Here is a 23,366-nt window from a genome sequence, read left to right as displayed (position 1 = left end):
TATCTCATAATTGCGGTGAAATGAAACAGCTGGATGTTATTATTATCGATCGACTGATTGCTCTGATCTCTTGAATATTTTTACAGACATTATCCTTTTTATTTTCTTCTTAAAAGGAAGAATCTATATATATCATAAGTATATTCCATGACAGAATATATTAATAATTACATAGATGATTGAAAAGTATTGCTATTATATACTAAAATTCAGTTGTGATATTTATCGTGGTATTAGTTATTGTGATAATTAGTTATTAATAATATGATTAGAAATATTTTTAAACTTTATTAAATTTGCATTATATTCATATTTCGAATCGAAGATAATCGATCGAAGCTGTTTTCGATTGTTTTATTAGTCGCGTTCGAAGCTTAATGACGCGAAATTAACTTAACCTCTTAATACATAACGTATTATCGTTCCTTTTACAAGTTTATTCTCTTAAACTGACTGCTCTTATCTACCTTTTACAACTTGATAAGTAAAAAAAAAAAGAAAAAAAATTTGGTTTGCACTTTAAATGAACTTGTAGTGGCATTATTTGTTTTATTTTACACGAGGACACGAATTGCACGAAAACGATCGACTTGTGGTCCTTTTCTACGGCCGGTTTAATGAGCTAACACGCTGTCTTCTTATTGCTCGTTTCTCAGTTTTCTTAATGTTCCGTTTCCTGGCATAGACTTACGTGTTTTTTTTTTATCATGAACCAAACTGTACCTCGACTGTCGCTTAATACATATTTTATGCAAGTTATGAATATTAAATTGCGCAGTTCGTCGCTAAAGACTTGCGTTTTGCGTTTTCTACCACAAACTTTCGGCTTATGGGGATTATTCCGCCCAGTTTCCAAGTTGCAGTGCCTAGTAAAATGTACGATAGCAGATAGATAATATTATTCATTATATGCTCAAGCTTTTCTCCAGTGAATGTATTATCAAAGGTTATTCCAGTGAACCCAGTGAGGCGAGTAATTTCACACACTAACAATACATCATAAATTTCTTTAAATACTTGGACTCTCAATCTTTCTTTGTCTTTGGCTAACTGTCATTTTCGACGTTTGCATCAGCAAAGATAAAATAAATATCGAATTTCATATTCTTACAGTTAGATTTATATACTTGCGAGTTTCTAAAGAATAAATACAATTTAAAAATACATTCCGAATTACTTGCTAGAAGAACATGCGATGCTTTTAAATTAAACTATATAGGTTATAATATCAAAAAAAAATAAGATATAATAAGTATCTTCTTTCATTCCTAAGAATAACAATTACTATACTTATACTATCTCATTTATTTTCCAATTAGGAATCGCTAATTACGACGCACATAGTCATAAGAAAAATAAAAGATAAATTATAGTTTCCGATATTACATCTTATTTTTACATTTACAAACATCACTTGAAATATTAAATAAGTTTAACTCTCATGCAATTTTATGTCATTCGAAATTTCTTACCCATTAGCTCCTTTCCGCAAAAAATGAAATATCCTTCCGTTCTTATACAATTGTTTCACAGAAAGTTTTTCTCTATTATTGTCCAGAAAGCTTGTCGGCCAACGAATCAGAATTTCAAGATTAACGAAAAAAGACACGTCATCCTTGTAACAATCGGCACGCATACTAAATATTCATGGTGTATATAATAATGTATATATTCGATTGAATTGAATAGGTATAATATTATTTAGTAACAGTTGACAGGAACAGTTGGCCAGAGTAGGGATAGAAAAAGTGACAAAGTCGCCATGTTGAATCAGAGCAATGAACAAGTTGATGTACGCATGCGCATCTCGCGCTTCATGGCCTATGCGATATTGCGATGTATCGAGTCAGCGAGCATCGATCAATGTTTAGTACTCGATCTGGTTAATTTATTTTATTACATCGATTTTTCCCGCGTATTAAATATTTTTCGTTTGTTACAATCGATGATTAATATTATTTATTGTTTGAAGATGAGCTGCCGGAACAACAAACATTGTAAGTTTATAAATAAAAATTATATATTCTTAACGAGCTTCTTGAATTAGATTTTAATTCCCTCAAAGGTTATGTCGTGTACATTCGTCATGATCATTTGATGGAAAAAACAGATATATTTACAATATTATGAAAATTTTTATATATTTAATAATAAATTTGTTTAATAATAATGAATATATAATCTGTAAATTTTTATAAAAATACATTTTATATAAATTAATGTTGAGATGGAAATCGAACAAAGATTTTGTTAATTCTTGATATTTTTTCAATTTTTGTATGCTATTTATTTATATACAGCAATATTTCATATTTTCATTTATATTTGTTACATAAAAAAAAATCATATGCAATAATCAAAAGAATTTCGTCACAGATTATTGTACGAATGATGGCAAGTTGTTCATTGATCACAATCACAAACACAAATATATTTTTATCGAATGGAGATATCTAATAAGAAAAAATCGAAATAGTATATATTATTATTTTTTTTTTTTGTTAAATTGTTTAAATCTAGTTTAGTTATATTACAATTTTATATTAATTAAATTTAAAAAAATTTCTTTTGATATATAAATTAAATGTTTTTTTCATTTTAATAAGATTTAAAGATTTAAGTATTAGAGTTAATATTTTGTTTTTTTATTTCAGATGTGGAGTGTATCAACGTTATCGAAAACGAAAATTCGGCGGTCCAGCATCCAATGGGTAAGTCTTTTCAAATCAATATTAATCAAGGCAGATATCTACGATTATATTCTGCGTCAAATTTTCATGAGGAAAAGCAAAATATTATTGTGATAGAATTTACCAAACTAATTCAAAACTTTGAATAAAAAGAAAATGCAATAAATTAATAACTGCAATAAATATCAAACAAATATCAAAATAATATTAGATGAAATAATACTAGAAATCACTTTTCTTTATCTTCTTTTCTCGAAATTTACCATTTACTTCCATGATTTCTTTTCAATGTCTTTGAAAACTTTTTTCTTGTTGACATAACCTCAACTTTCAATTATCTTTCATTGAAGAAAAATATTCACGTTAAAAATAACAAAAATAAAATGTAAAAGTTCAAAATAATAATTCAATTTCAAAAATTACAAATGCAAATAAATTTCCTAAGAAAAAGAATAAAAAACGTTATATAATGAAAGAAACAGAAAAGAAAAGGAAAATGAAAGCGTAGACCGTTTGAAATCGGTTATCAACCGTGGCACGAAGGTGTTCGACCACTTTTAGAACAGTTTTCATCGAGGAACAATTGAGGGGAAGGAAGCGGGCTATTTTTGTGGAACAGATAGGTCAAGAAGTTGCATGACGAGAGACGTGATGTGGCAAGCGGAGACGCGCGCATGAGGAAAACGAGAGAACTGGTAAAATATTTCGGCTTTCTATGTAGATCAGTTGAGGCAAAGTAGAAAGAATCGCATATCTATACAAACCATCACGTTGAAAATACTTCTTTGGAAATAGCTTTTCAGAAATTGCTTTACGGTATAGAAATAATCGTCGAGCGAGCGAGCGAGCGACCAGTAAGGTTTGAAACATGGCGAACGAAGCATAAAAAATTTTTCTAGATAATCTAATCACACGTAGAGAAAAAAAGCATATAAAAAAAATTGCATTATTTTCTTTGATATTGAACTCACTATTAAAAATTAAAAATACATATATTATGACACGAATTAAATAAATCATTTATATAAAGAAAACAAAAAAAAAATTTTACTAGATGAAGAACTATATGCAAGAAGAACTATATGCGCAATTATTACTAGTGACGCTTAGGTTCAAATAGGAGAGTAGACTATACAAACACGAATTCGAACGAGTCTAGCCGAATTTGAACGAATTAGAAAAAGAGAGATATATTATTTCTAATTGCAATATTCGTTATAAGCTCACAGTTTAGCATCAGCCACGAACACGAGTATGTATTTTCTAGAATCATGAAATTCTATTTTCATTTTATTAAAAACGACAATTAGTGAAAACTCAATTCGAACTATTTAAAGAAATTTATCGGTGTGAAATTTGCTTCATTAGATTCTATCAACTGGTGAGGATGACTCAAACAAACAACGAACAAATACTACGTATATTTGCCAAGGTCCAAGGTAATAACTAACGTGGTCAGTTTCGAAACTCTTCGTTTAATTAAACTGAAAGCAAAAAACAGTTGCACTGCGACAACTTTTAATGTTATGGATACATTTGTTTAGAAAGTAAATTGAATATCCGTTCGATTCTTTCGGTTTCGCATTCGGTAGCGCATAGTCTCAGCTCTTACCCGATAACAACTTCGTCCGATATCCAATTTGGATGGATACACAGTTGCTTGGAAAGGTCACGTATTCCAAACGACGCTGCCGCTGCGTATTACCCGGAATAAAATTTGATGGGGCTACGGTAAAGGACTGCGGAATTTTCGAATATGACGAATGGACCAACGCGATAGTTCCCTTGTAATCTTTAGTCCTTCCTGTTTTACGAACTGCTCGTTCATCATTCCACACGATTCTTCGACTTACAAATATGACGTCCGAGTTAAAATGTAATATGACAATTATTTTGAAAAAGTAGTATTTACTTTTGACATTTCATTGGGAGTGCACAGTGTTCTTTATATAATATATAATATATACCTATAAGATTAAGTTCTTTATTTTGTTATAAATTGCTGAAAGAAATTCTGTAGGATGGACAAGAAGGAAATTTTCCCATTTCATTTAGTGAAATGGTTGTCAATCTGGATTTTATAAAGAAATCATTTTTAATTAATAATTTGTACCTTTACTTTTAATAATCATATATTTCTAAATTCTAAAAAAGAGTAGAATTACTCTATAGTGGAAATGATTCTTTTTGTCAATTGAAAAATTAATACATGTTCTATTTTTACAACATTATTAAAACGGATTTTCAAATGATCAAATAGGATGTAATTATTCGAATCTAATTATTTCAAAACTCGATCTTCTTTTATTTAAATGTTCATCTTTCATCTTCAAAAAAACGAAATTCAATACGCGCAATATATTTTTCGATGAACGTGTCCGCGAATCAAGAATCGCATCAACGTTCCTATCACGTAAGTCAATAACAATGAACAAAAAAAAACAAGAAAAATATAATCAAGATTCGATTCTACTCATACCGGTAAGCAGATATATCGTATTGCATCTCGAAAATCGATGAAGAAAGAAGTAAAGAAAAAAAGGTGACATTCGGTGTCATTCGATAAAAAAAAAGAAAAAAAGAGAGGAAAGAAAACTACGATATGGTCAGTCTCCAATACAAATTGACATGGCGGTTGCATTGGACAACAGTGTCGAAATTGCAGGAGCTTCGCTTCCGCTGGCCAGAGATTGGGCTGGGTCTCTCTCTCCCGACAAAGAGCACACCCTGTACACGTCGGTACAGAGGAGTTTCGCATTGATCGGCGGCCAGAAGAACAGCCTTGCTCTGATTGGCTATCCCAGACCACGCGTCCTTGTCGTGTCTACGGTTTTTTGACAAAGTAGGAAGGTGGAGAACCTCGCTTCCGAGCCGTCTAGCTGGCTTCCGCTGGTTGAACAGCAACCGTGAGCCCGGCCAAAACGATTGACAAGGAGAGAGTTATTCTTTAAGTTAGAGAGAGATAATAAATACACAGCCAAAAAGAAAAGAGAAAGATGGCGATATGAGAAGTGAGAGTAGTGGGAGGAACAAGGATAGATGTGCTGTTTCACGGTGAGACGAAGATATAGGTATATAGTAAACAAAATGGAAAATAGGTGGACCGTTATCATGCGTAGGTCGCGTATCAGATAGGTCAAAGGATTGACTGCTTTTAGAGAAGAAGAAAGAAAAAAATATCTCTTGAAATTTACCCTTATCACCGCCCAGCCATTCTTTTGCGAGCAGCTTCTCCACCTCTTTCTGATTCTTTTTTTTCTTTGAGTTATTACATTTTCTTTTTTAATCTTTTCTTTGCCATTGCATTTGTTATTCATTCATTTATTTATTTTCAGAAAAAAATTTGTTGGTATAAGAAGATATTGAAAGATATAAGGGAAAACAAAAAAACGTATATCGATTTATTATTAAGGTATTTTTCTTGATATTTCCGAGTTTTTAAAATTGAAATTTATAAAGGAATTATTTATTTTTAATTCAGCTTATTCAATAGATTTAAATATAGAGAAAAAAAATATATAAAAATTATTCCTAGTTATTTTAATAATTTATATGAATTACTAATAATTATACTTAATACGTATCTATTTTATTGGATCTTATAGATAATACATTATTATACATCACAATAATCGTATAACAAAGAATGTATATCAAGAATCACAAAAATAAAAAAAGAAGAAAAAAAAAAAGAAATTCATTATCAAAAAAAATAATCATGAGTTAGGATCATAAATAATGATCCAGAGATAATAAGAGAATATCTTATTACATATTATCTTAAAAAAAAACTGTTATCACGAATACCAGTTGATTGACAAGAGGATTTCTTCAAAATGTGTGGACGAAAAAAAAAAAACGAGGATTGTTTTGGTGAAACAATTTGATGAAAATGGAAGTGTAGAAAAGGGATCACGTGTATCGAAAGCAGGAAATTGTTTCTTATCTGCGTTCTTCGAGTCGCTGTTTCAGTCGGGAAGAGGATTCTCTCGAGAGTTTTCTAAAGAATGTTTAAACGTCTATCGTCGCTCGGTGAACCGATTTTACGCGACAGCTTTCTCTGGCTGGCTTGTCAGGAATTCTTTTCCAATTTATCGCTCGTTTTTCCTTCCCTTCTTTCACGGTCGGCATGTTGAAAAGGTCAGACAAGATAGAATAAGTTATCAGTGTTTTATGATGCATACCTTAGTAAACATTGTACGTCTTTTATTTTTAATATGAAAATTATTGCATTTTTTTTGTATAGGTAGATACATTATTAGCGAAAATTTTGGAAACGTTTTTCTTTTTATTATTTGTATCGAATTATTTTATAATTTTGTTAATTCTACTTCAAATTATTATAGAAATATGGATATTCTCTAGTTCAAAAGATTAATAATAATTTTTTTTATTCGATAAATTTGATACTCAAGAAAAGAATTTTTCTAAAATGAAATTCTAAATTAATTTTTTCCTCAAATTCCTTGATTCTATGGAGTATTTTTATTCTTTTCTTTCTATAAAATTTTTTTGGATTTTATAGAACGTTATTTATGTTAATAATTTTAAATTAATTTTTTTTTTAAATTCTTGAATCCTAAAAAAAGATCGACAAAATGTAATCTCGTAATAAAAATAAATTTAATTGAATACCATAAAACAGACTCATTCAAAGATCCAACAGAAGCATTCGTAAAAATACTTTTTTTTTTCTGGACTATGACAATCGTTATTTTTATTCAGCCCATCTTATCGGACGAAGCACTTTATCGTAACGGTGGGTGGAATGCATAGAAAAGATAGAGAAAATCAGCATTTCAGTTAACTCTGACAACTCTTCTACTGTTTTCGTTCAATGAAATGATCTTCATCCCTTCTTATTGAACCGGCTTTTTCATGTTTTGACAGTTTTTATTCCAAAATTACCTTGGTCGATTATCTCTTTTCTTTTTTTTTTTTTTTTTTGATCATATGAATAAATATGCATATCTCATGCTGTACAATATTGATATTGATTTAATGGTGCCATCAGTTTAGATCACTTTCGAGGTAAAAACATCAAAATATCGTTATCTTTTCGTTGTTTTTTTTTTTTTTTTTTTTTGGATTTATCGAATTATACAAACAAAAATAATTCGGTAAACTTTTTACAAAAAGAGAATAGAAATTGAGAATATTGTCTACATCGCGTTATGAGAGGTTAAGTTTTTAATATAATTATTTTTACGAGCATTTAAGGAATGAGATTTGAGAAAAGAGAGATCCAAAATATCTGTTAAATTGATTTGCTTATCAATTGGCGATCGCATATCGAAACATTTATATCTGATAAATTATAATTAATCAGATTGACGGTATTAAAATATGAAAACAAAAATGATAAATTTTACGTTACAAAAATCACAAGAATCGTAATTAAAATTCGAAAATCTGTTCGAAGATAAATTAATTGATTAATCACAATTCTGCCGATCGATTGCGCAACGTAAATAATAAATTTCAAAACATCAAAATTTTTTTCTTTTTCCAATTCTTTTTTTTTTTTGCACTTCATTCTTTTTTTTTTTTTTCTTTCTTTATTTCCTTTTTATCGTTTGTTTAAGAACCACTTGCCATGTTATTACAACCAAGTTAATCGTCGAACTTTATCAATGCAGTTAATAAAATTGTACATAATTTTGAATAAAATTCTTCGTGCAGGCAGCTGGTTCCAAACCAATAATGGCGTCTTGTCTCTTTTTATGCGATCAAGATTCTTCATCTCGCGATGGCCTTGTACAGGAGTTGTTTAAGAAATCGTAAATAACTGTCTTAAACCAACCGGTCTTATTAATATTCCAATGAAATGGAGCAACGATGAAATTACAACCTCGATCAGAAAGACAGGAAATTGAGTTCACGTTTTAATTTTTTTTTTTTTTTAATTTATATAAAATAATTAAAATAATTTAATACTCACTCGTGATCAATCTCTCTTAATTTGAATGCTTTATAAAATATTTGAGAAATTTAAATTTTGTTTTAATAAATATTCATAAGGATATTTAAATATATTTATTTTTTCTTTTTTTTTTCTTGATAAAACAATATATTTGATGAATTTTATTAATCTTCCTTAAAAAAAATATAATAAAAAAATAATTCTCCATTATTAATTATATAATTTCGATTCATTGTAGTAACCGAATCTTTCCAAAACGACGAAATATATCTTTTATTTTCAAATTTCCATTATTAAATTTGGAAATTCTATTTCTCTTGTTCTCACGAAATAACACATTTTCTATTTCCAAATTCCACTCAGAAATCCTAGAAATTCTGCAAGGGTGACACATTCATGCCCTGTCTAGGGCCTTTTATTGATTAGTTACCGAAAATTTCCCGCTGGCCAATGCACGTGGCGCCATCTTTGGACGAGCTCCCTAGTCAATTTCCAGGGTTGATGGAACGAAAGGGGTGGCGACGTCCGGTCAAGAGAGTAGGGGACAGGGTGAATCAGGGTGAAGTGGGTTGAGACGTGGCGAGACGGGTCAACCAGTCGAGACTTGGATCGCTCCAACAACCCCTACTATTCTACCAACGAGACTAAGAAAGGTATTGGGGAGGTAGGCTAGTATCGATCCCTCTGTATCCACGTTACACGAAGTTTGAAATTAGAATTTAGCCGTAGACACATTGACAATGCGATTGTGGAAGGAGTTATATCTGTTTCTCTATTATTATAGTTAAGTATGTTTTTTTAATTAAATTGTTTGTTGTTATAATTTTTGATAAGATTCTCTTGATGATCTTAGAATTATTTTGTTAGGCTTAATTGAAAATTACTAACGTGCTAATGCCAATAAATGTTTTAATGGAAATTTTGAAAATTTAATGATAGATATTGAGGATCAGATAGAATATTTTTATGGTTTTTTCAAGTTTGAGAGAACGATGAAGGAGTTGAAGATCAATCATTTTTGGAAATTGTAAAATTAGAAATATTGTTAATGAAAATTTTAACATTTAATTCAAGAATCTATTAGATTATAGATATAATTTATAATTTGAAATATTAATTAAATATTATTGAATAAATATAAGTAATAATATACAGAATGTTAATGTATTTAAAAATATACAAAATAGTGAAGATTTAAGATTGTGTTAGATAAAGTGAGATAAAGAATAGACTATCTCTATTATATTGACGTTGCGTATCTTTGTTTTTTTCATCTAACACAAATTACTTATATATTCACTTATATATTTAATTACTTATATATTGCGATTCACAAAACGCAACAATTTATCTATTCTATCTATATGAATGATAGATGAATGAATTTATTTAATTTCTTAATAATCATCATTCATCATTAACATCATCATTCCAATGTTTAAAAAAAAAACTTAGCTTCCTATCATCTTAGCTGACCTGAATTCTCAAAGTAAAAAATCTCCAGTTTCCGTGAAAAAATTCTATCGATCCAATAGAGAAGGGTTCAGTAATATTCCTATATATCAAACTGAAAAGATCAAAAGGGGAAGGGAAAGACAGACATTCTTCGCAACGGTATCATAAACTGCGCATAAATAAATTAGCAATTTTGAATCGGCAATTAGATTTTAGTGAAAATTCAAGTAAGTAAAAAATAAGTATTTACATAAAAATTTACATTCTAATTACATCCTTATTCATTTTTTATTTTTTTCATTTTTTCGATTAAAGATTATCCAATTATGTAAATAAAGATAAAAAGAAAATGCATTAAAATAAGAAGAAACAATTGTAGAAGTAATTCTATTAATTATTAATTCTATTATAATTCTAACATATCATCGTCAATTCTTTATAACCTAATTTATTTTTGTGTCTACGAAAAAATTATAATCTCATTATAATCAAATTTTGCTTAATAGGTATTATAAAAATAAGAAATACAATTTAAAAGTAAACAATTATAAATAGGATTAATTTTAAAAATATATATTTTTCCAGTCACATGTTTGAGAGGTTACACTACAATATTAATCTATTATCGTGTTAATACATAAAAAAAAGAAATTACGCATCTTCATACCTGTGATTAAATAACAAAGAAATCAAAGTTATAATGGAATATTTAAATTTTATTCTTATATCGTATAATAAAATGCCAATATTCACTCTTTCATTTTTCACTATATCTCCCGAAAAAAGATAAAACGGATCGATCCGCGTGTTGTAACGAATCCAGAAACGTTGCCTCGTGTAACACAGGCTTAGCTACGAAGTTTGTGGCTCGATTGTTAGATGGCGCCACCAATCAGTCGTCGCTTGGAAGTGGAATGGTTCAGTCCTCGAATCGCGTGCTCTGTAATAGAAGGTACATGGCGTTTGCATATGGCGTCGTTCCATTTTGACACGCGTTTCCTGCTTTTACACCGTTCTGTTGAATTTTTCCGTGTTTCTCTGGCTTTTTATTCTATTCCTCGCCATAGTTGTAACCGTCCACACCGAATACGTATTTATAAACGGCTCGAAATAGGACTGCTTTCATTGCTGGTGATTCGCAACGTGGCTAACACGCGTTCGAGCTACAAGTTTGTTCGAGCTTGCGTTTGTTTTGGATCGGATTTCGTATTTAAAGCGTGTTACGCCTGAGCCGGGCGATGCTGTCGCGTAAGTTTTGTCCGTTTCTGGGTTAACGAGTCTGTGATATTTACTAGTGCCGTTGAATATTGATCATATATAGTATTTATTTGTTATTTATGGTTATTATTAAATTATAATTGTGGTATGTAGTTATAATATTTATTGATTATATCGATACAAGTGGATTATGATTATACATGGAAATAAATAAAAAGTGTAAAATAAATTTCTTTTAATATTCATCCAAACTTTTATTCAATTTTATTAATTTTCTTGAAAACTAGTCTTGGAAATGAAAAAATTTTATTCTATTTTTGCACGTAGAATAAGTCTTTTTGTAATGCATTTGTATCTATTCGAAACTTAAAAATTCAATTATAAATGTAATTTTTATGTTACATAATTACGTATTATTATTCTACAAAATATGTAGCAAAATAGTGTTTGTTTTATATTAAAAATTATTATACAGCATTAAACCATCAATTCGTTTGTACACAATTGGTCAATAGTTTTCCATTTTCGGCAGTCTTTTTATCATCAAGACATGCGAATTGAATTTAATAACTCGTACATGGTTAGTTTAATATCTTGAATTGCAAACTGGTATGATCACGGGTTGAATAAACTTACTCGTGGAACTGATTTATCGGAAAGCCAAGTTATTTTGTTACTTTGTTCAACTTTCTCGATCGATTGAATCTATTCCCGTAATTCTTTTAACGGTTTTTTACTTGGAATACATATATTTATAACCATCATAAACAATGACATATGAAAACAGGAATGCAAAAATTATGGAAATTTTTATATATATAATAAATATAAGGATTAGAAAATATATGTAGAATGATCGAAACAAATTTAAATATAATATATTCCATATCTATTTCTTGAATAAGAATATAAGATTATATAATACGATAAAAATGCAAATATAACGATGATGGAAAAATTTTGAACGATAAATGGACAATATATCCAATATATACTTTGCATATTCAGCCCAATAATTCTTAAATACAGCAATAATAGTATAATATAATAACTACGAAAAATTCGTGCAAAATGCATCGTTATATCGTTCAAGGAATTAATTTGCAGCCAGCATCGAGAGATTCTATGTTGTTTTATAGTTTCCACTCTCGTTGCCCTTGTTTTCCAACGAAATTATTCAACGAGAAATTATTCGTTGCATTACGAATAAGGGAGCGTAAGATAAGGATGGTATAAGAGATGGTATTATGTTTGTTGTTCTCCTTTCTGTTTCCTTGTTTCTCATGAAATTTAAATTCCTATATTTTGAAATGGACAAAGAATCTTCAAGAAAAATAAATTATTCATTTACAAGAAATGTAAGGTAATTGCATTGTTTCGAATATAATTCTAAATATAATTTTATTAATAATTTAATTTTATTAAAATTTTTATAATATTCTTTTTCAATTTCCTAAGAAATATATATCTAATGAACATCTTATTAAGATTTAACTTTTTAATTAGGATTTCACATAGTTTCAAGCCATTCATTATTAATCAAATGATTTAAAATGTATCTTTTCTCTTCTACTCTTCTCTTCTTCTTTGTATTCTAAATAAAAAAAAACTGATAGAAAAGGATATCCATAACTTGTGAAACGTTAAAGAAAATTAACTTCGTATCTGGCAAGGCTCGGTGGAAAGGATCATGTGGGTGAAGGGAATTTCTCGTTAAAAAAAGAACTGCGTTCCAAGCCTCGCGGTGAAAAGAATTTTTTCGGTAAGAACAAAATGGCATAGCTTACCCCTAATTCAACCCGTTATTAGTTTCGACCGCTTTTATTTCGCAGGGCAGCTTTCAAATTTTCTTCCAAATTTCTACGTTGTCGACTAACAGGAAATATTTTTGATATTCAATTTTATTTTAATTTCTGATTTTTGTAATTTTTTTTTTTTTTCATAGAATAAAATGAAATTAAGAATTTAATGTTAAACGAATTAAACAATTTATATATTTCAGATATTTGTATTGTCAAGGATGTAAAATTTTCATTGTATTCTAAATTCTGAAATCATCATTTTTTCTCCTTCTGTTTCAGAGGGATATTATCATATCATATCAACTTATATAATTATTCCTGATACAAACAAACATGATAACAAATTTACAAACAGGAAAAATCTGAAAGCAAATTAATTTAATTACCGTCTTGACTTATTCTCAATATATTTTCAAGATTCTTTTTGAAGTTAATAATAAATAATAGTATATATATTTACTATTGTTGTTGTGCCTGCATTTTTTTCTTTTTTTTTATTTTATAATCGTGACAAAATATCCAATTAGACAAGAATGGCGGCGGCCACGAGAAGGAAGAAATCATTATTCCGTGTCCATAGTCAATTATTCGTTGTGAACTTGAAAAACAAATCTTCAATCTCATTTGCAGTCTACCGCGCTTCGCCTGTTGTTTTGTTTTAGATATGTGTACACGAGAAATACGTGTAGGGGTTTGCACTTTTCTGATTGTAAAAAAAAAAAAGGAATAATAGAACCGAAAGGACGTGCATGGAACGAACAAGCGAGTGGAGAAGCGATCGAATATGGCGGAGGGGGTTTGTCGTTCCCACTGTGACCTTGGCAAGGAGTTCTGATTCAGCTGAATCTTGCTTTACCGACCGTTCGTCGTTATCTTCCAAGAAACGGTAATCCATACTTTTGACAAATGTGTGACGAAGATGAAGATATTTCGTAACATCATCGATCGGTTGCTTTGACGGTGTTTATTCAAGAAAATAATTGACGATATAAACGTAACATCGTTACCTATATAGTTTCCAGAGAAACATACTCAATAATTCCAACCGCTCGTCGCATTATAAGCAGATTATAGTCGCCAGTAGTAGCGAAAGAGTTAAAAAGAGAAAACCTTTAGTAAAATAAAAATGCATGATACGTGTAAACATGTTTTTCCTGAAAAAAAATTCGTTGGAAATAGGTTGAAACTATTCCGATACGAGTCTTCGACGAAGATTTTAACTTTTTCTCTACCTCATTCGAGTAATTAAAAATAATAATAATAATAATAATAATCAAACGTACATATATACATATATATATACGTGTTCGATATCCTCGAAGAAGGATTAATTAATTTCGACGAATAGAGAGAGTCGAGGAAGGAAGGAAGTAAGGAAGGAAGGAAGGATTTCTCGTCGCAGATGTCGCGAGAAGCTCCGTTTATGTAGCGCCAACCTCGATGAAAAATCGGATGGATATAATCCTGTGCTCCAGCTGTGGCTGTGCGCCACGCACACGTCCCATAACCGGATTCTCCAGGCGGATTTAGCGTCGGCAGGGAATTCCGCCGCTCCTCGACCCGCCCCCCTCCCCGCCATTGGCGCGCTTCTTTTTCACGGCAAAGATGGCAGCTCGGCCGCTCACCGCCATTCGCATTCTTAATTCCGCTTCCCTGAAAATCTGGCCGGTTTTTTCTGGATGAATTCGTGAACACCTGCTCCTCCTATGAAAATTCTGGGGATTCTTACGGGTTGGCGTGCCGCTCGCAAGAAAGGAAGTGATTCAGGAGGAGGAGGAGGAGGAGGAGGATTAAATTGGACGGTGTTGCTGAAGATGAATATATCGAGCGAATTGGATTTTTTTCAAAATAATGGTACATATTTTTTTTTTATACGACAGTTTCGTACTTTTCACGATAATTCTTTGAATCCTTGTTGTCGTGTTGAAAATTAAGACAGGTATTCGAGAATGATTTCTGCCCGTCGGGCGAATACATTTTGGAATTATTCTTAAAATTCTTCGAAATCGAGAAATTGCCTATCGTGATATCTGCTATTTTTTTTTTTTTTTGTCTTCTCAAAAATCTTCCCTGCAATGTTTTTCCAACGTTCTCTTTCCTATATATAAATATCGAATACGTATAAATACGCTACGTTTCGAACATATTTTCAATTTCATCATCGTGGAAAGGAGAGCACGGCTCGAAATGCTTGCCGTCGGATTCCAGTTACCCGACACCAGGGAGGGAAGGAGGAATCGAGGTCAAAACCCACACAGAGAGAAAAAAAGAAAAAGTACGAGAAGGGTTCGAGGCAATATTCAAAATCCAGTCCAATCCAACTCTCCTTGTCGACCGTTTCTCAACCGTCGCTATTTTTTCTCCAACCAAATGACTGCTCGCGCCCATAATTCCATTCGTCCAATTTTATTCGAAATACATATAATTTTTAATATTTGAAAAATATAGGACAAGAAGAGTGACGAAGTACGGTATACACGTATCGTGTAACAATTATAATTTTAATCGTTTCGATTTAACAGGATATCCGTAGAACAAGATTTCACGAAAATCGAGAAGCAAAAAATATGTTATACCGCCATTTACACCGCGGTGCAAGAACGAAGGAAGAGATTCCCCGCGAAAATCCCGAAGACGACGCTCTCTTGTTTTCCAAAAACGGAAAACCGAGGGGTTTGGCGCGCAGCTGTCAAATTATTTTCCAACCGTTCCCCTTTTACGGCCCCGCCGATGCTGGAGAAATATTGTTCCAACCGCGCGAATAACAACGGGGCCGACGGATTTAAACCCCGATCCGTGCCCCCCCCTTGTTGGAAAATCGCTGCTCCATGGATTCTGGACGGATGTTCCGAGTTTCGAGACGGCGCGGTGAATAATTCGCTGTTTATTAACCCTTTTCACTCGTATTTACGTCTAAGAAGATGGCCAATCGAGGTAACAAGAAATGTAACTATATCGTACATATATTTATTAATATATAGATATGGTAAATACAATAATATATATGTTATATTATTGCTATATACTATGATATAATATACCAATTTACTAAATATAATAATAAAATGTAGGATGGCGACATACGAGTGCAAATAAGACGAAATTTCCAATACCGCGAAAAATCCGTCGCGGAATCCTCCTCTAAAAATATTCCAATCTTCCGAGGCGCGAGAAGAAACAATTTCCAAAAATCTTTCCCCGCCCTAAAAATACCGCAAGTTTCTCTCGGGCTCGAGTGCACGTGGCGCCCTTCCCGCCGTGTAATAGGAAAATTTTCATGAGAAATGAATTCACACGCCTCGAATTTACGTCCGCTTTTCACGGAGATAGAGGGAAGTGGACGAAATTTTTATCCGATAATTAAAAGTTGGTCGAAAATTTGAAGAAATTTTGAGAAAAATTTTACGCGAGTATAGTAATATAAGTTTGCTTGATTACGATTAATATGATTCGATCGTGTCGAAGAATTAAAGGACGAGGGGAGTGAGGGGAGAGAGGATTCCGTTCGAAATGGAATTTGGCCGAAGGTGAGAGAGGCGACATGGATGGGGTGAGACAACAAAAGTTCAATCCCGGGGAACGACGGAGGGAAATCTTTCCCGGTGATTGCATCTCCTCTCCTCTCTGTCCTGGCTGTAATCCGTTCTCCTCTTATTCGGAGAGATATCGCCTCCTCTCCTCGTGAAAGATATTGGAAGCGGATCGTGACGTGAGATTGATATAAATATTTAAAAGAACCTCTTCTGTTCGTGTTTTCCTTTTCTCTTTTTTTTTTTTTTTTTACTTTCACGAAAATCGAGGACTCGGTCCTTTTGGGGCCAATTCAATCTTACACACTTTAAGAAAGATTGAGAAATCGATGGGCAGAAGGAATTGTGGCAGAAGAATCTTGTTTAATTTCTAAGCTAGATTCTACATTTGAACGTAAGCAAAGTTCGATTCGCAAAGTGTACTACTACTGCTACTGTTATTAAACCTCAACGTTGTGATATAATTTTCATCGCTTGTTGTTGCAATAGCAGCGCCAAAGAATCTACCCGATCCGTATATAAACCAACAAACAACTTCTATTTCGATCCTCTATTTTCAATCCTCCCTAACAACTCGACAACTTCGAACAATCTGTTTAACCTATAAATTTCAACGTTGCATTTCGCTCTTCCACTTTTAAATCTAACCTAACCTAACCTCAACGTTATCGAAATAACTCTCCAAACTCTCTTTATACGTTTCTCGCCTCGGAGGCGCGAAAAAAATTCGATCGAGAATAAATCGATAATTAAAAAATAATGTTTAAATCGAGATCGAGTCTCTCTCGATTTCAAAATTTTCGAGATGGAAGCAATCGAGGTAGCAACTTGATTGACGCGGTGGAACGACCGCCGTCAACAATGAGAATTTACAAATTTCCCGTGGATCCGTGTTCGTAACCGCCCACGCGAGAAATTACCATTTACGAGAGGATGTCGACGAGCAACTTCGAAATGTGTGCGATAACAACAAGTCTCCCTAGAGATAGGCCGCAGCTTACGTACGGTACGAGTTGCAGTAGGGTTATAATAAACTCTGCGTTATATTTCGAGCATCACGGTACATGGCTGGGTTGCAATGGTCACGTGACACTTACCTACGAGCGTCTGCTGCCAGCCAAACTCGGTTCCAAGTTTGTCCGACACAGAGGCTGACGCAAGACTAATGGCGGTTAGATAACTGGCATAATTTCTGTTTTAGAGCTTCGAGCAGATTGTAGGGATGGTGGTATCCATTTTTTGTACGATTGATTTTCCACGATAAACGAGTGTTTTTGTTCGAAAGAAGAAGATTTGAAAAATGTACGTCGATATTATCGGTATCGTTGTTATCGATTGGTGTAAATTTCCTTCTTTTTCTTTTTTTTTTTTTTATCGTTTCGCATCATTCTAATGATTTTTCTCTACAAATTCACGAGACGATATTCGTAGATACAAGAAAGTAGAAATATTTCGATTGCTCGATAAAACGATCTATTTTATATTCGAAAAATTAATAATAAAATGAAATTTCAATTCGGTAGGGAAAAAAATCATCACCGTTAACCATCACAAAATTAAAACGCATAAATTAAACCAAGTATCTCGATATTTTATGTGAATCATCCACGTAACGTAAACGTAACGTAACCTTGAATCACCACGGAACGCAACAAATTTTCGCGTAGTCGAAGCCTTAACCTTCATCTGTCCCTGCTCGTGATCCCTCGAACGGATAACGATGAAAAGTGGCGGTCATCGTGCCTAACCCTTTCCCTTCCAGAAAAGAAAGGGTAATTTTTCTTTCTTTTTCCAAAAAAAAAAAAAAAAAAAAATAAAAATAAACGTCCTTCCTTGTCATGCTCCTTCGTGTTTTCGTTCGCCTAAAAATCCGTTTATTACACGTCGCGCGCTCGAACCCTTTCGACGATGTTTTATTGCCAAGGTGAGCCAAGTCAGGTAAATGGCCGCGTCGCTCTTTTCAACGAAAGGAAAGGGTTAGTATAGGAAGAATAATATCTTCTTTTTCCGGAGACCTTCGAATCCTACGAACCCTTTTTCCTCCCCCTCCCTTCCTTTTCGCCTCTTAAATTGCCTTCCTGAGTCTGCACTACGACACATTTGCCAACAACCTGGCTTGTTTTTTTTTTTTTTTTTAAAAACTTACCTTTGCTCCCATCACTCGGAGACGAGCGAATTTTTTCCTTTTTGAAGAGGAAGAAGAAGAAGAAGAGAAAAAAAAATCGCGCGAAAAATACGAAATTTCGATCGATCTCGAACGAAGATTAGTGGAAGAGGAAGAAGGAGAAAGGAAATTCGTTTTTCCAGGCTGACGATTGGATGATATCCGCGGACGAATCCATCTCGCGTGCAGATGCCATATATAATAGAAGCCTTTGAAAAACTGATGGCCGCCCCTCTCCTCCTCCTCCAACGTCTCCATCTCGTGTCTCCATCACGAGGACATTAAAACTTTTCTCATCTTCCCTTAATCTTGAAAAATGGTCTCTTTCCCGAAGCTGGATCGAAGCAGGGAGGGAAGACTGTGTGGAAGAGGTGTCTACACAGGGTGTCCCTGTGTATTATATTCTCTGAAGGAGACTCGGATATTGAAATTCGAACGAGGCGAATTTTTTGAAATATCGATAAATAGATAGATAATGTTCCAAACTTGAATTTTCAAATTTTGTCTTTTTTCTTTCTTTTTTTTTTTTTTTTTACGGATCGAGGATCGATATCTAAGCCAAGAGGGGTCAGTTATCCAAGTTTCACACTTGGACGACCAATCTCCCATTCGAATATTTATATTTCAATCTAAATTCAGTGCTCTCTTCATATTCATAAGGGAAAAATATTGGACGAAAAAGCACGAATTTATAAAGAATACAAATTTCGAAAACTCGTCGACACGATTATTCCTCCTCCCTCTCCCCCCCCCTCCCTCCATAATAATCAGAGCAACTTGTTCGAAACAATTTCAAAAAAACTTCGACGTCTCGCACAATTCCGTCCAATTTTAATAAAAACGTTCACCTGATCATCGGTTATCATATCCCCCGATAATGCATAAACGAGATCGAATCCTTCTCCTCCTCCTTCTCTTACTCCATGAACTTCCTACTCGATGAAATAATTCGTGAGTAAAACCGAAAGAGAGAAAGAAAAAAAAAAAAAAGTACACGAAAACGTCGAACGAGGTAACGAGGAGGGAGGGGGATAGCGTATTATTCTCGAGCGCAGATGGAATGCGACAGTGAAGGAGGAGGAGGAGGAAGGGAGGAGGGTATCGTGTTCTCGAGCGTGAGAGGAAACTTCTCGGGGCGGTCTGGAGAGTGGGGGGAAGGAAGCGACTCGGTGAAAAAGAATGGAGATGCATCCCGGCGCACGGAGAGGAGGGAGAGAGAGAGAGAAAGAGTGAGGATCCGTGGATGGCGCGCGTGGTATTGAGCCGATGCGCGCGCATCCTGTCTTCCCTTCAACCCTCCTCCCCGCCCTTTGCCTTGCGTATTCGATCGCTCAAGGTCGTTCGATGCGCGGATTCCGCGTTAGACGGGAGACGCGTTGAACGCGACGAAATTATCGATTTTATAATTTTTCAAAGCGTTTCTTTTATAAAAATATCTTCGAATTCGACGAGTCGAGAGGTGCAAGTTCGAATAGAGATCCTCGCGATGACCGCGTAAGTCATTTTCGCGAGGAAAGGAAAGGGAAGAAAAAAATGAAACGCGCCTCGCTCGTCAATTATTTAAGCGCGTTTGCCATTCCTATTCGTCGCCTTTTGCCGTTCTTGGAAACGAAACGAAACGAAACGAACCGAGTGAATTTTAATCGACTCCTTCGTGTCCCACAGTTGGGCGTTAATCTCCTTCCAAAAAAAGCCTATCTCAACCTTAGTTAAATAAAGAATAAACTCGCGAAATAAAGTTCACTTTTAAGCAATCGAAAAAGCTCGAATAATAACATTCGTTCGTAAAAATTCGCAACCTCTTCCTTTGCCATTTTTATTGTTGTTGTTTCGAACGATTATAAATTGATTAAACTTATATTATTCTTTCTTAACCCTATATCTTCTTTCTTCCTTTTCCTCGGATCGAATTCGCGTGGAAACGACGCGACTCGTTCGTTCGAAACTCGAGCAAACACGTCCGCTTATTGATGAATAAGCATATACGATGAGCCGGGCGAGAGTTGAGAAGAGAGCGTTTATTAAACGCGGGGTTTATGGTGAATTTCATGCTTTCCGTCACGTTCCATATTTTCCTGGTACGCGGCTTGAATATTTTTTGGACGTTGAAGATCGACGCTTATTTCTCGGCCTTCGACGTGACGTGGATCGTCGATCCAGTCTTCTCAGGGGAGGAGGAGGGAAAATGGCGAAAATATATTATGTATACGATATTCCTGTATACGAGTACAAGCTTTCTCGAGAGATTAATTTTAATTAAGCGAAAAATTTTATTATTATTTTTTTTTGAATATATATATATATTATAAAACTTCTTTTCAAAACTTATTAATAATGCACTCGTATTTATATTTAAGAAGATTGCCAATCAGGAGTCCATAAAAATGTAATTATATTTACTTAATGTAAATATATGTAAATAATGATAAAATGAAGATATAAAAACACTTTTGTATTTTCTTATCTCGCGCTCTTATCAAGATTCGTAATTCTTGTAAAGAATTCTAAAGAAGTACAAGAAGTACATAAAATTCGAGAAGCGAGAGTGCGCAAAGAGGTGAATGAGTATCTTCCAATCTGGAAATCGAGTGTTAGGGCATTTAGAGAAATTGAATTCTGCGTGCTACAATTTTTTTTTCTTTCTTTCCTTTATTATTCCATTTTCGCACTTTTTCTTCGTTCCAACAAAACTTTACAGAAGACTTTACAGAAAATTTCTCGTTGATTCTCCGATCTGCGATCTTCCGCCGATGATGACACGATGAATCCGAAAAATCCACGCGCCTCGTCCAGAAAAAATCTGAAAAAACGCGAGAATACAAATAACTTTATCCCTCGAAATTATTATCCGCACAATTCATCTCTCAGGTTGAGTTAAAATTCTCGACATCTTGGAAGATTAAATTCTTGGAAATTTAAGTCTCTCTCTCTCTCTCTCTCTCTCTCTCTCTCTCTCTCTCTCTCTCTCTCTCTCTCTCTCTCTCTCTCTCTCTCTCTCTCTCTCTCTCTCTCTCTCTCTCTCTCTCTCTCTCTCTCTCTCTCTCTCTCTCTCTCTCTCTCTCTCTCTCTCTCTCTCTCTCTCTCTCTCTCTCTCCCTCTCCCTCTCCCTCTCGATCTCGACCTCGATTCTTCTCGTTGTTAAATCAAGGAAATGTAAGAAAGGGGAACACGCTCTCCTCATTGATTATCGAATCAAAGAATTTCGTTTCGTTTCGTCTCGTCTCGTCTCGTTTCATTCGCGTGTCTGTGGCACAGAGAGACAACGTGTTGTTTCCGAGAGACCTCTTCCGAGAGAAGATATTCGGTCCGAGTCCGAATTTCAACGAGATTGAATCCCAGAGTGGAATCCTCGAGGATGAAAGAATTTGAGGAGAACTTTGTTGCGCACACAGTTTCCCCGATTACTTTCCTCAATTCGTGATTCGATTTATTCTTTTTTTTTTTTTTTTTTTTAAATTATTAACACTAAATCGAAAATCCTAAATTTGCCTCATTGTTGCTTTTTCGCGTATTATCATTTACATTGAAAGACAGTCAAATTTATTGGATTTGTTCAACAACATTTGCAACAGGCTTCTCAAATCATCCAATTATTTCCTCTTCTATAGATCTCCATCGATTTTTTCTCTCTCCGAAAAAAAAGGAAATAGAATAATAAAAATATTCCAACAATTTACTCCTCCCCTCCCTTCTCCTCGATCTCTCAAAAAGATATTCGTCTCCAAGTCTCCAAAAAAAAGTAAAGTAAAATGAAAAAATAAAAATACTCCAGTAATTTACCTCCCCCCCTCCCCCTCCCCTCCTCCTCCTCCTCCTCCCCTTTTTACCTCTCAAAAATACTCGTCTTCAAATCCAAAAAGCAATGTAAAGTATAGGAAAGAAAAATAAAAAAAAAAAAAAAAAAAGGAAAGAAAAACACTTTGAATCCCTCGATCCTTTCATCTCACGAAAAATATTCTCGTCCATTCGTGTCCAAGTTCAAAAAAAAAAAAAGTGAAGTAAAACAAAAAGAAGAAAGAAAAATGTTCGATGATATATCATCTCGACCAAGCTTCAACGAAATGGGGGGCACTGTACGAATTTTACAAGTGCACGAAAATTACGTGCACACGAATTAACCGGTGTGGGCCGGTAAATTGGCCGGTAAATAATGCAATTACGCGGGAGAGGCGACGGGTTGCAACGATGGGCGGCCGAAAACAGGGGACTGGAAGTAGAGGAGAAAATGCGTGGCAGAGCATTAATTAGTCGAAAATATCGAATGAAGTTTACCCTGAATAGAATCAGAACGAATTGAATTTATTATAATTTATCCGCTTTTTTCTTCGCCATTATTATTATTATTATTATTATGCGTTGAACGATAAATTTTGTTAAATTTTTTGGCAAATTTCACGGCCTCTAACTTCTGACTTGATGATGAAATGGCGAAGTCCAATGGATTGGACGATTAGAAAATTGTGGGACAGCAATCAAAAGTACGTTTGATTACTCGAGATCGAGGTCCGTAACGGTTCGTGATCACGATTGGCCATCCGGAGGAATTTTAATTTCTAAAAATTGTTGTGGTTCGAGAAGATTTCC

At 33.6% G+C, this 23,366-nt stretch overlaps 3 long non-coding RNA genes across 3 annotated transcripts; 1 reads left to right on the top strand and 2 right to left on the bottom strand.

Moving 5' to 3' along the window:
- Nucleotides 1-268: 268 nt before the first annotated feature.
- LOC105737448 (uncharacterized) lies at nt 269-1,946 on the bottom strand. Its single transcript, XR_015294680.1, has 2 exons — nt 1,473-1,946; nt 269-1,137 (listed from the first exon to the last, which is right to left on the bottom strand). It is a non-coding gene; the product is annotated as an uncharacterized LOC105737448 (long non-coding RNA).
- LOC147656233 (uncharacterized) lies at nt 1,810-7,332 on the top strand. The gene is made up of 4 exons (XR_015294685.1): nt 1,810-1,997; nt 2,655-2,711; nt 6,026-6,102; nt 6,296-7,332. It is a non-coding gene; the product is annotated as an uncharacterized LOC147656233 (long non-coding RNA).
- Nucleotides 7,333-8,711: 1,379 nt separating this feature from the next.
- Nucleotides 8,712-11,509, bottom strand: LOC147656232 (uncharacterized). Its single transcript, XR_015294688.1, has 2 exons — nt 10,736-11,509; nt 8,712-9,257 (listed from the first exon to the last, which is right to left on the bottom strand). It is a non-coding gene; the product is annotated as an uncharacterized LOC147656232 (long non-coding RNA).
- Nucleotides 11,510-23,366: the final 11,857 nt, after the last annotated feature.

This window comes from Apis florea, unplaced genomic scaffold (genome assembly GCF_048593485.1).
Source record: "Apis florea isolate Af1SG1 unplaced genomic scaffold, ASM4859348v1 contig_37_pilon, whole genome shotgun sequence".
NCBI lineage: Eukaryota > Metazoa > Arthropoda > Insecta > Hymenoptera > Apidae > Apis > Apis florea.
Note: the sequence above shows the minus strand (reverse complement) of the source record. Positions and strands in the feature narration are given on the sequence as shown.